At 35.0% G+C, this 11,401-nt stretch overlaps 1 long non-coding RNA gene across 7 annotated transcripts in view; it reads right to left on the minus strand.

Moving 5' to 3' along the window:
* LOC115494366 (uncharacterized) overlaps positions 1-11,401 on the minus strand; it is an 83,746-nt gene that overhangs the window by 32,967 nt on the left and 39,378 nt on the right. The gene's annotated exons all lie outside the window — the stretch shown is intronic.

The following is an 11,401-nucleotide window of genomic DNA, read 5'->3' on the forward strand; positions in this document are numbered from 1 at the left end:
CGGCGGCACATCAGGGTTGCATATACACTCTTAGACTCTGCCATCCTTCCCAAAACAGAGCATTCTTGAAAATTAGAAATGTCGACCTCAGGTACAAATGGTGGAAACGAGACTAATTAGTCTGGGAATCTATCTTGAGAAAGATCACTTGCTCATAATATCCAGATACCCGCAGTGCCAGGATCATACTTGCTCTAGACTAGGTCCTTCCTGTCTCCTTTGTTCTACTGCATTTTTTGATGCAAGTCCATACCACATTTTCATTGTGTAACCCTCCCTAGTTACTTTTGGAATTTGATTTCTTGCTACATCAATACAGGGGAGATGTTTCTCATCTGAGTACAAAACCCCACCTTCCTCCAAACCAGGCCTCGTAAATGAATAATTTCAAAAAGCATTCAAATTCAGAATGACCTACTGTGAGTACTGCAATAAAGGGTATTTCTGGAGTCTAACATGAAATTGCATTTTCATTATTTTCCACCTTTCTTGCCATTAATTCTACACAGATCTATAATTACAAATCTCCCATAATAGTACTATTAGTATCAACTAAACATCGAAAGCATCTCTAGAGACCATAAAGTACAAGCCTACTACTCAAGGCAAGTACAACTAGACCAGGTTGCTCAGAGGCATGTCCAGATGGGGTTTGAATAGTCTCTCTGGGTAAATTCTTACAGCGTTTGATCACACTCACTGTAAAAAATGTTTTTTCTTATGAGCAAATGGAATTTCTTGTGCTTCAATTTGTGCCCACTGCTATTTGTGTATTCACTGGATACCACTGAAAAATAACAATAATAAATACACATAATGCTAATAAAAATACATTAAATATTAAGATTTAAAGGCATAAAGAAACAAACCATGTTTGAGTCAAAGCAGTATTGGTATTATACCTAAAGATGTGACACTTTTAGATTTAGGACAGAAGAAATTATTAGACTAGGTCATGTGATCCTAGAAATCACAGGTTAAATAGTCTCATCTCGGGATTCCTCTATTCAGGCTTAATTTTATGTTGTTGAAAATGCCATCTGATCTTGATAGCACAGAAGGCAAAAATAGTTTCATATTGAATTAATTAGGAATCTGAAAACATTTTGCACTCTAATGGTCTTTATGCTATATTGATGGACACAAGCCTATCTGGTTTAGGTACATAATCTATTTATTCATGCATTTATTTGCTGTTATATTTTCTTTGTTTGGGATTTTTTTAAAACTCCCAGGCTCTGCACTACGTATTACAACTTTGACCAGTTCTATGTCAGGGTGGTTGGAAATCTGAGCACTATATATAGATCCTGATGAAATTCTGTTTTAAAACTTGACTGATTTTTCTACTTCTGGTTCTGTAAACTTTTTTTTTACATTTGTAGTTTCTCCTTTACATTTCTTTGTGATGGATTCTGCCTTAGTTTCAGCCTACATGACTATTGGTGAGGTCACCTATAATCTGGTTTGTCTCTTAAGTAGCTGGTCTCTTAGCCTTGTGTAGGCTGAGAAACGAGTGGCTATCTATTCTCCCCCAGTGTGGATAAATATATTCGGGGTGTATATTGACGCAGTCTTTGTAAATGAAGCATTTCACTTTCTCTACAGTCAAGAAAGAAGGTGTTTTTCAGCATCACTGGAAGCAATTCTGTTAGCCAAAGCCTGCATGTGATTTAAGCTAACTGGATCTCACCATGTGTCTTTTAGGAAGACTATGATTACTTTGTGCCTCTGCATGATTTCTGCTCTATTTCCAGACCACTGATTCACACTTCTGTATTATGTAGCTTAGTGACAACATTGATTTTATGATAAATTTTTTGGTCTGAAAGGTGCTCTGAGAACACTAAAATCAGCTATGCTGTACCATGATCCTATCTTTTTGCGTGCACTTTTTAATTGCTGAAGACAAAACAGCAGAGACTCATCAATATAACGCAAACCACAGCAGAATACAAAAATGAGCTTTAGGGCATTTTCCCCCCTTAATTTAAAAAAATATATATCGAATCACCTTACTGACCATGTAAGAGTTGAAAGGAAAGTACTGGGAAATAAATTTAACCTCTATTTAGCCATATCAGAGCTATTTTTGCCTGTTCATGTTGCTAAAACATTCCAAACAGAACTGACAGTCCTTAAAAAAAACAGATCAGCAATTAGTGTCAATTAATTCCTTGGCATCTGGTAAAAATTAAATCATATCATGACTGCTAAGGAGTCAAGTAGCTATACCTGAACATTCAGGTCTATCATTGAATGCAGCACTCAGAAACTGTGGTTTACACATGTTCTAAGGCAACATATTAACAAGGCTAACATATTAATAATTATATGGCCTGAGCTCCTGAAAAGCAGTAGCTATTGATTTTATGTGAATTATATCCTTATAAATCTCAGAAAAATATCTGAATTTTTTCAAGCTGTCCAATACCAGAGAAGTGAATAATGACACAGTAATTACCTATTCATATTCCAATTTCTCTTTTCACAACATAAATATAGCTAGCTGCCAAAAAAAATATCTTAACAGTGTGTGACACTATGTGACTATTTGCAAAGAATGGGTAAAAAATTGTTATACTGCCCAGTAATAAAACAATTCAGAGGTCCTATGATTTCAGTTTTGCCATGTTTTTCTTGCTTTAATTATGATGCTTTTTTTTAATGTGGTCCCACACCTAGCAATTATTCACTTGAAGAGGAGATGTGATTGCATACCATTATTAGGTCTCCTGCAGTATTCCTTAGAAGAAATCTTAGGTAATGATGGAGGCCAGCAGGTAGAGTTAAGAATTTACTTGTGTAAAATCTGTTATACTGACTGGATCAGATTCTGGCAAGTCGAGATGAAAGACTTTTCTTGATGTAGTCATAAAAAAAAAATTCTAGAAACATAGAAAAAATTATATTCCATCAAATTCCTTATCAAATGATAAGGACTATATCTAAGATATTTTTTAATTCTATCTCATATGATAACAGAACATTAAGAGCCATTCAAATATCTCTGCTGCAAGTATCTAAATTAAAAGGCATACTAGCCAACTCTTAGAGACTCTAAGTTCTCATTTTCTAGTACTGCAAGGTTCAGTCACATCCGAAGAAGCAGAGGTTTTCCCATGAAACCTAGATTGAAATTTCACCAGTAACTTGCTGTCAACATTTAAATGTGTGAGGCAGATGTGCTTTACAGAAACAGAACAACAAGAAGCTCTTCAGTTTTTCAGTGAAAATGCTTCAGAAAACTGCTATAGGTTAGTTCTGTCTCAAATGCAAAGACAGGTGCCCAAATTTACAGCCTGCACATACTTAATAAAGAGTGAACGTTTTCCAGATCATTTGGTCATTGATGAGCCGAGGAAGATCAATGTTAAGTCTTACAGGGACTAATACTAGCAAGAATTTAAATGGCCTATGGTTTCATAGCCCAGTTTTCCTAAGGAAGACATAAAATATAGAGAAAAATTGTTGGGGCATGGTTATATTTTCTTTATAGAGGAGATAGGACTTACAATTTTCTTGTTTATGTGAGAATCCCTTCTGTTTCCATTGGCAAGACAATCCAGTGGTTGATTATGAAAAATGTATATTTCATTATATTCTAATCGAAGCACATGTAACATTAGGAGATTGAAAAATAGACTTCAGGTCACGTAACTGTCATTTAGTATTCACTATAATGAAGATTTAATTTTCCATGAGTTCAAACTGCTGAACAGTTACAGTGGATCTCTCTTCTCTCTGGTGAAGACATTTAATAATATGATTTTGTGATTTAAGTGGCACTATTTCTAAAAAGTTTCCAATTTAATTACTTATTTTAAGTTACCAACAACTCAGTAAAATTAAGCATTCTGGAATTGCATCTTGTTTGTCTGTTATAGAAACACCATAAAATCCAGTATATATATATATATAAATAAAAAGCCAAAGCCTCTTGAGTGATATGATTAGCTATTGTCTCCTAATTCTCAGTTCAGTATCTTTCCTGGTAAAATAATTTGTAAATTGGTTACAAATTAACTAAATTTACATTTAAAAATTAATTAATCTGTATATGTGCATAAAAATAGTCCTCACTTTTCCTTGATGTAGTTACTGTCTCTCCTGATTGTTTATTCATCAGGAAGAAGGCATCATGAAGAATGAATAACAGAGTCAATATTTTTGGAACAAAATGTTATGTTATTACTCTACACTGATGAATTTTATGCAAATTTTTAAAGTGACCATTTAACATATTGTAGAAATTTACACAAAACTTAGGGCATAATGGAGGTCATGGACAGTGTTGTGGTAGACAGTGCTGGAGAAATACTTTGAACTGAACCACTGAATGTCGCTCTAGTTGAACTACTACTGACAGATATAACTAAGGCAGATAAATGTTTTCATTTAAAATTCATTCTGTCAATTATTCTCTGAAGATCACTCTGAAAATTTCTGTTCTTTAGTTGAGATTATGCAAACATGATTTCTCCTTGTAGGACAAAGAGAAATACTTGTAAGTATGAGAACAAATGGTTCATCTTTTTCTTTTCTTGTAGACAAGCATCTAGTTACATATAAAGTAATTCTTTTGATTTTAAGAATAAAATCCCTGTGGTAGCAGACTGAAAAGTTATGTTTTGCATACAGGTGTATCTTTGAATACTCAAGAGAACACTTTTTCCATTTCAGCTAGCTGCAAATTTTTGAAAATCGATGTAAGACTTCATGACAGATATTGCAGCAATAATTATGCTCCTAACAGATTCGGGACACCATTTTGAAGAAGAGGTTAGATTGCTCACTATGCACATTCTAGTATGTATATTAATAATATCTAAATTATTTAGATTTGTTCACAAGCTTCAGTTGAGACACAAATTACTCCCTCTTGCTTAGAAATCAACACTTACTACAATAAGGTGTTGTCTTATTGCAGAGCCCATCTCTGGGTCTCTGCAAATCACAGACTATTCTGAGTTGGAGGGGATCCACCAGGATAATTGAATTCCAACTTGTGTGTTTCATTTCAGGCAGCCTTCTTACAGAAAGGAACCCCTACTCTGTGTTTTTGAACATTTACTGATAAGAAAAAAATAATGAAGCATATAATTGTGGTTATGCTACATTACATCTACTTTTCGGCATAGGTTTATATTGCATAATCTTCTGTTTTGTGATCATGTATCTGATTCTACACAATACTCATCAGCTAAGATCAACAAAGCTTCCTTCCAGGGGTTCCTGAGTGCAGACTGTAAAACTCTGACCAACAGTCACAGAAAAGCCCTGCATTATTCAGGCAAACAAAATTTTCTCCCAGGGAGGGGGTTTGCAGAGGCACATAAGGTGGCATAAAGTACAGCACACTAAAAAAATCAGTGCTTAAGAGCTTTCTTAAGCTCTTACAAACTCCTATGTCTAACATAGTATATCTGACTTTGCATAAAATTTGGAAATATTACATAATTTTATACTAGTTGCTGTGGGTATCTTAACCACGGTGCTTGGTATATTAACCATGACTTCATAAAGTTTTTCTGGGCATTTTTTTCTGTGCTTGTTGTGCAAAAAAAAGCATAAGATACTGAAAACTTTACAAGTTACATTTCAAACATCTTGCCTCCTGATTCTTGCCACAGAAACATCATATTTAAGGAAGCATGAAACAATAACACAGAAAAATAAGACTTTCATCAAGTGTACTAGCAATTTGTTCCAAATAATAAGTATGCATCTGAATGTAAAAACTTGGGTTGTCTTTTATAGTTGTTATGCACATAGAAAAAAAACCAAACCAAAACAACAACAACAACAACAACAACAAAAAAACAGACTAGAAGGTTTCAAAACTACTGCTTTAGTGTCCAAATACTATTTTGGGCAGTATACAAAAACCAAGCCAAACAACTGGAAATTAAAAATAGTGGGACATGGCTTGTCTTTGTTTAATTCACTACACCCATATTCAATCTCAACTTGAAAATAAGAAAGCTTGAATGGGTTACTGTGAGCCTCTCCATCCTGCTAAGGTCACTAAATTAAAAACATGTCCAACTTTCACACGTTTTGGCACCCTTCACTGTGAAGTTAAAGCCTCAGCCTCAGACAGGTTCCAAATTGGATAAAAGCCTCAATACTACTGATCTCATGATCAGCTGTGAATTCTACCACTGAAGCATATGATTTGTGAACATCTTACCTAGTCAAATCACAGGACATGGAAGTCTAGTTACAGGGCACAGGAGCATATTTAATTAATTTTTCAGCATTTAGACCTAAGAGAACATCAAAATTTTCATGACATGAAAGTTTATCTACAGATATTGCCTGGCACAGAAGCACAAAGAAAAGCATATATTTCCATAAATAGCAATAGATCCATTCCTCTCATAAATATCTCCTTTTTGTATTACATGATGAATATAGAGCTTGGTATGAAAGTATAAAATAATTATATTAATGCCATTGATTTTTAATAAACAGGGCAGTATCTTCATCTTTGACATTCCTAAGAATGATTTTTTTGAGCATTGGCCAAATTATCTATAATACATGGTTATTAAAATCAAATACCAATTTCTTTAATTGCTGCAAATTGTGGTGTTGTACATATAACTACTGTGAATTACTCATTGTCCCAGCCCTATCTTGCTTCTGTGAACAATGGGAAGCCAGTTAACAGAGATAAAATTCTGTTTAATGGGAGCCTAATTTAAGAATTTAAGAAAGTTTAACTATTCCTTGGATCCATACAAGGTATGCCTGTCAAAATGAAGTAGCACATTCAGCAGCTTTTCTTTCAAAGTGTTTCTGTGACAGGCAGATAACTTTTTTTGCTATTTTGGAAGGTGTCCTTTTCATTCCAGTACCATCCTTTTAAGTAGGCAATAAGAACATACCTCAGTCTGTGAGGCTTTCTGGACTGGTATCCTGAATGCCTCCAAGTAAACTCCTTGGGGAAGTCAAGGTGACCTTTCAAGGTTGTGCACTTGGGTACAAGGCATAATCCTTAAACAGGCCAAATTAAGATTATTTATGTAAAAACACAGCTGTCTTGATAAAGGAAGCCATACAGTTTTGTCAGACTAAAATATTTAGCAACATGCTTGAGATCTCTCATCCTGTTGCTTCAACCCCATCACCCTAGGAAAGAAAAAAAAAAAAAAACAAATACAAAAGAAAAGAGATCAACACCAGCAAAGTAAATATGCCTTTTGCATAGTAATACTGTTAATAGAGTTGCCCAGCTACAAAGGGTTTACATAGCAAACCCTTCCATTCTTGCGTTGGAAACAGGTAAAAATACTCTCCTTGCTGTCTTTGCAAAAGTTAAAAGGCTTTTGCACATGGGAAAGAATTTTGTAGTTCTTTTTTTTGTTTGTTTTCTCTAACTAGTTTAACCACTTCTTGTCTGTGAGAACATGCAAGGCTTTTGAAGACTGATTCTCCCCAGAACTTTTCTCAAATAAATAAACCACTAAACCACCAGTTAAAATGTTTTCCTCTTCAAGATAGCATATCTGTAGGTGTTATCCAGGCTAAGGTTTGCTAAATGCAGACCCAAAATAAGTATTTTTTGTTCCTACAGAAAGTCTATATATGCATATGAACTCCACTGACATTCCAAACAGACAGAATGTTTATAACTGGTATTAAATGCTGCCATATAGAAATTCCCAGTATCTAGAGGGGTGTTTTTGTATTTGTCGTAGCTTTTTTTCTCTTGCACTACACTATGGCCAATAATGAAATACCAGAATTATTATTGAATAGATATTTTGTTATTTTAGATACCAAAATGTTTCTGAACAATTCTCCTTGGTTATGCTATTTCAATCACTTGAAACCAGACTAATTCATGATGTACCCATATATACTCCACAAGTTCATGTTTAAACTACCAACTAAAAGGCTAGCTAAAATCAGAAGCTGCAGTAACTTTTTGGTAACCCAGCAGCTACACATCTGGAATACTCTGATAGCACTTACCTATATTTTGGTAACAAATACTAATTACATCTATGAAAAATATTTTTGAATCTCTGTGGTATGACATGACATAGAAATGCAGATTATCAGTTTTACATAAAGCATTTGATACTTAAATATGTATATATTTATGCTGGTTTCATTGACAATATTTAAAAACAAACATGGTTCAAAATCAACCTCGGTAGGGTTCTAAAAAGCAGTTCCCTTCAATTTCTTGATGCCATAATAAACTTCATATGAGCTATATTCCAGTTACAGTATTGTGGCAGAAATCTCCCCAGAAGAGGACATTCCAACATGATGACATATCTATGCATAGTAATGGCAAATCAAATTTAAGACCATAGGAGCAACATTAATCACATGTATGAAGAATATGAAAATTACACGAAAACTACAATAGTCAATATCCCCACAAAAAAAAAAAAAAAAAAAAAAAAAAAAAAGTAGAAATTTAAGATTAAATCTGAGAGAAATTATTACTGTAATAGATATGCAAACAAACCAAAAATTATCCAGGAGAACAATTCAGCCTGACATAGCTGCAGCAAAATAGCTAACATTTGTCAAGGTGTTTCTGAAGAACTCAATCTTCAGATATCCTGTATCTCAAACTGAATAAATTGACTGACCCAGAACATCATCTGCCTTCAATACTATTTTCTCAGTTAATGAATTCTGGAATATATATGTAACAGGAGTTGCAGTTAATGAATACAATGAATGCAATAGGAGTTAATGAATATAATTTTAGTAGATAACCACATGAAAATAAAGCTTCCTGTCTAGAGCAACAAGCCTCTAAGATTACTTGTCATCCCATGAAACAAGGTAAAGCCCAAATAGTGTAAGCTATTTTGGATAGAGATATGTCTATTACATGCCTATAAGTGACAATTACATGTATGTTGAACATAATATTTTCCAGTATCATGGAAAATTGAAGTGGGTAAGGAAATAATTCCTCATCTCATTTCAGGAGACAGAAGAGGATTCTAGAAATCTGCAGTGGAACAATAGCACTATTGCTGTTATTATCTGTGACTGATAATATAGTGATGTTACAATCAAATAGTGCGGCTACTTGTTTCTGACAGTAAGACACATTCTAAAGCCATTTTCAGGTATACTTTTCAATTTCTGGTATATGAGCACAAAGTTCTTATTTGTGCCATTAAGAGGCAAGGAAATGAATCTCAACTTTCAAAACCAAAGTAATCTGTGTTTTGAAATGGGCAACCCCCTCAGAGAAAGCAGCAAGCAAAAGCCAAAGGCACTTCAGTGTAAGTACAGGTCTACAGGTACTAATTAATGAAGATACTATTGGAATTTTTAAACTACCAGCGCCTTTCAGATATAAAAAAACTAATATGGAATGATGTTTGCATATGTAAATGTTTAAGCATTATGCTCAAGGAAAAAGAGATCCTTAGTGATTCATGACCACCAAGAGTACTGAGATCCACACACAAACTCTGAGGCACTCTGATCTTAATACCAAAACTACACAAATACATTTTAAGCAAATCACTAGTATGCACAGTTACATTTTAGGCAAAGCCAGTCTTTAAGCATGAAAATATGGCAGATTAACAGGATTCTCAACTCATTTTGAAGTATCAGCCAAGTTATGTATTAAATTAAACCTAAATTTAAAAAGAACTGGGAAAAACTGCAAAGCAATTATGTACTGAAATAAATTGACATCTGCATAGTTCTGGTTGTCAGAAAATAGTAAAGGTATTACACAGGTCTTACAAGAATGCTGCAATTACAGAGATGAGATAAAGAAGCCAGAAGCAAAAAGACTGAACACCCAGAGCATTGCAAACAAGATTATGTCTGATATAGAAGCCTGTAGTCAGAATACAAGGAGTGATAAAATGCCCCAAACTATAACTGAGATGTCCAAGTAGATGAACAACTGTTATATGTATGCAGACATCTAGCTACAAGGAGAGTGAATATTTCCTACAATTGTTTTTACAAACCTGTCAGAAAACTAGGGATGGACTTCCCAAACAATTTCACTTCAGAGCACTGCCACTAGCCAAAGTATAAAATACTGCTACAGTTCACATTAAAGCGAAAACAATTAAATATTTCAATAACCACAAACATTATCTAATTTCAGCTGACAGAATCTGAGACAAGAGAGACCATTTTCTACTTGCTATCTTGCCACAGAGCAAGTCGCTATTGAACACAAATAAATTGGTTATTCAGATGCGAGGCAATTTCATCTGGCTTTGACTCAATTTTTCTTAATCAAAATGGAGTCAGAATTGATCCATTCCTGTAAAGAGATGCAATCATAACTAAATAGTGTTTATTATGAAACATTACCTAGTCAAAGTATTTTCAAATGGTTCTGAAAAATTACTGGTTTGTATACATTCTGCCTCATAAGTACACCTTATTCTACTGGCAGTGGTAATAACAGAGAAAAGAAGCCAGGCAAAGGTCAGAGCCTATTTTGGTAGGCAAGCTAATGACTGACCAGACATTGATTATGTCAAGCCAGACACAACCAGACATTTCCTGGGCATAAACCAAACACCTGTCATTAGGCTTTATATCTTCTAGTGATAAGTACTGAATTTGAGCTAGTTCCCAAAAAGAGGAGCTTGCCTTTTCCCACGTATTTTGATGGCATTGACTGATTTGGGCCCGTACAGTATCCTACAACGATATCTGATGTAACGGTGCCCATCACAATTGTACTGTAGCTACGCAGGTGGGGATGCATGGTGTGACATGACCCTGGAATGTGAGGCCTATGTCTTGGATATTGAATAAGGATAACCATGAAACAAAGGGAAGGAGAGATGACTATTCAGATGGACTTGGCAATACTGAATTACTTAGCCACTGAGCTATGACTGGTAATCAGCAGCACAGTGGGAGTGGATATGTGGTGTTGGCCAAGACCGTGATGCCTGATCAGAACAATCATGATTCAGTGAAACGGAGCCCATTGCTAAAGCCCTCCAAAACCTCCAGCCAGTCCCTGAGTCTCAGAAGGGAGTGCAGTTATGGGATGCATCTCCAAAAAATGATCAGATGGTGTCCATCTGGCCTTGCAAAGAACATCAGAGTCTTCCGCTCCAGAGTGGCGGGTTACTCTTTCATGTTCCTTGTGCTACCTCTAACTCCTCCTGGTACTCACTAATGTGTTACAACACACTGCTTCACAATGCTGGCACACACAGGATTTCCCTTCAGATGGTGGCAGAGCTGAAACAAGCAGATTTGTTTATTCTCTCAAAGACAATTGTGGCAGAAATTTTCCCAAAAGAGGACATTCTAACATGATGACATATCAGACACAGACTTGGAAACAGGCAATACTCTGTGTGGGAGTCTCTCTATAGAGAGGAGTAGCATCAAGCAGTAATTGTTTAAATTAATTTAC

This window comes from Taeniopygia guttata, chromosome 3, assembly GCF_048771995.1.
Source record: "Taeniopygia guttata chromosome 3, bTaeGut7.mat, whole genome shotgun sequence".
Classification (NCBI taxonomy): Eukaryota; Metazoa; Chordata; class Aves; order Passeriformes; family Estrildidae; genus Taeniopygia; species Taeniopygia guttata.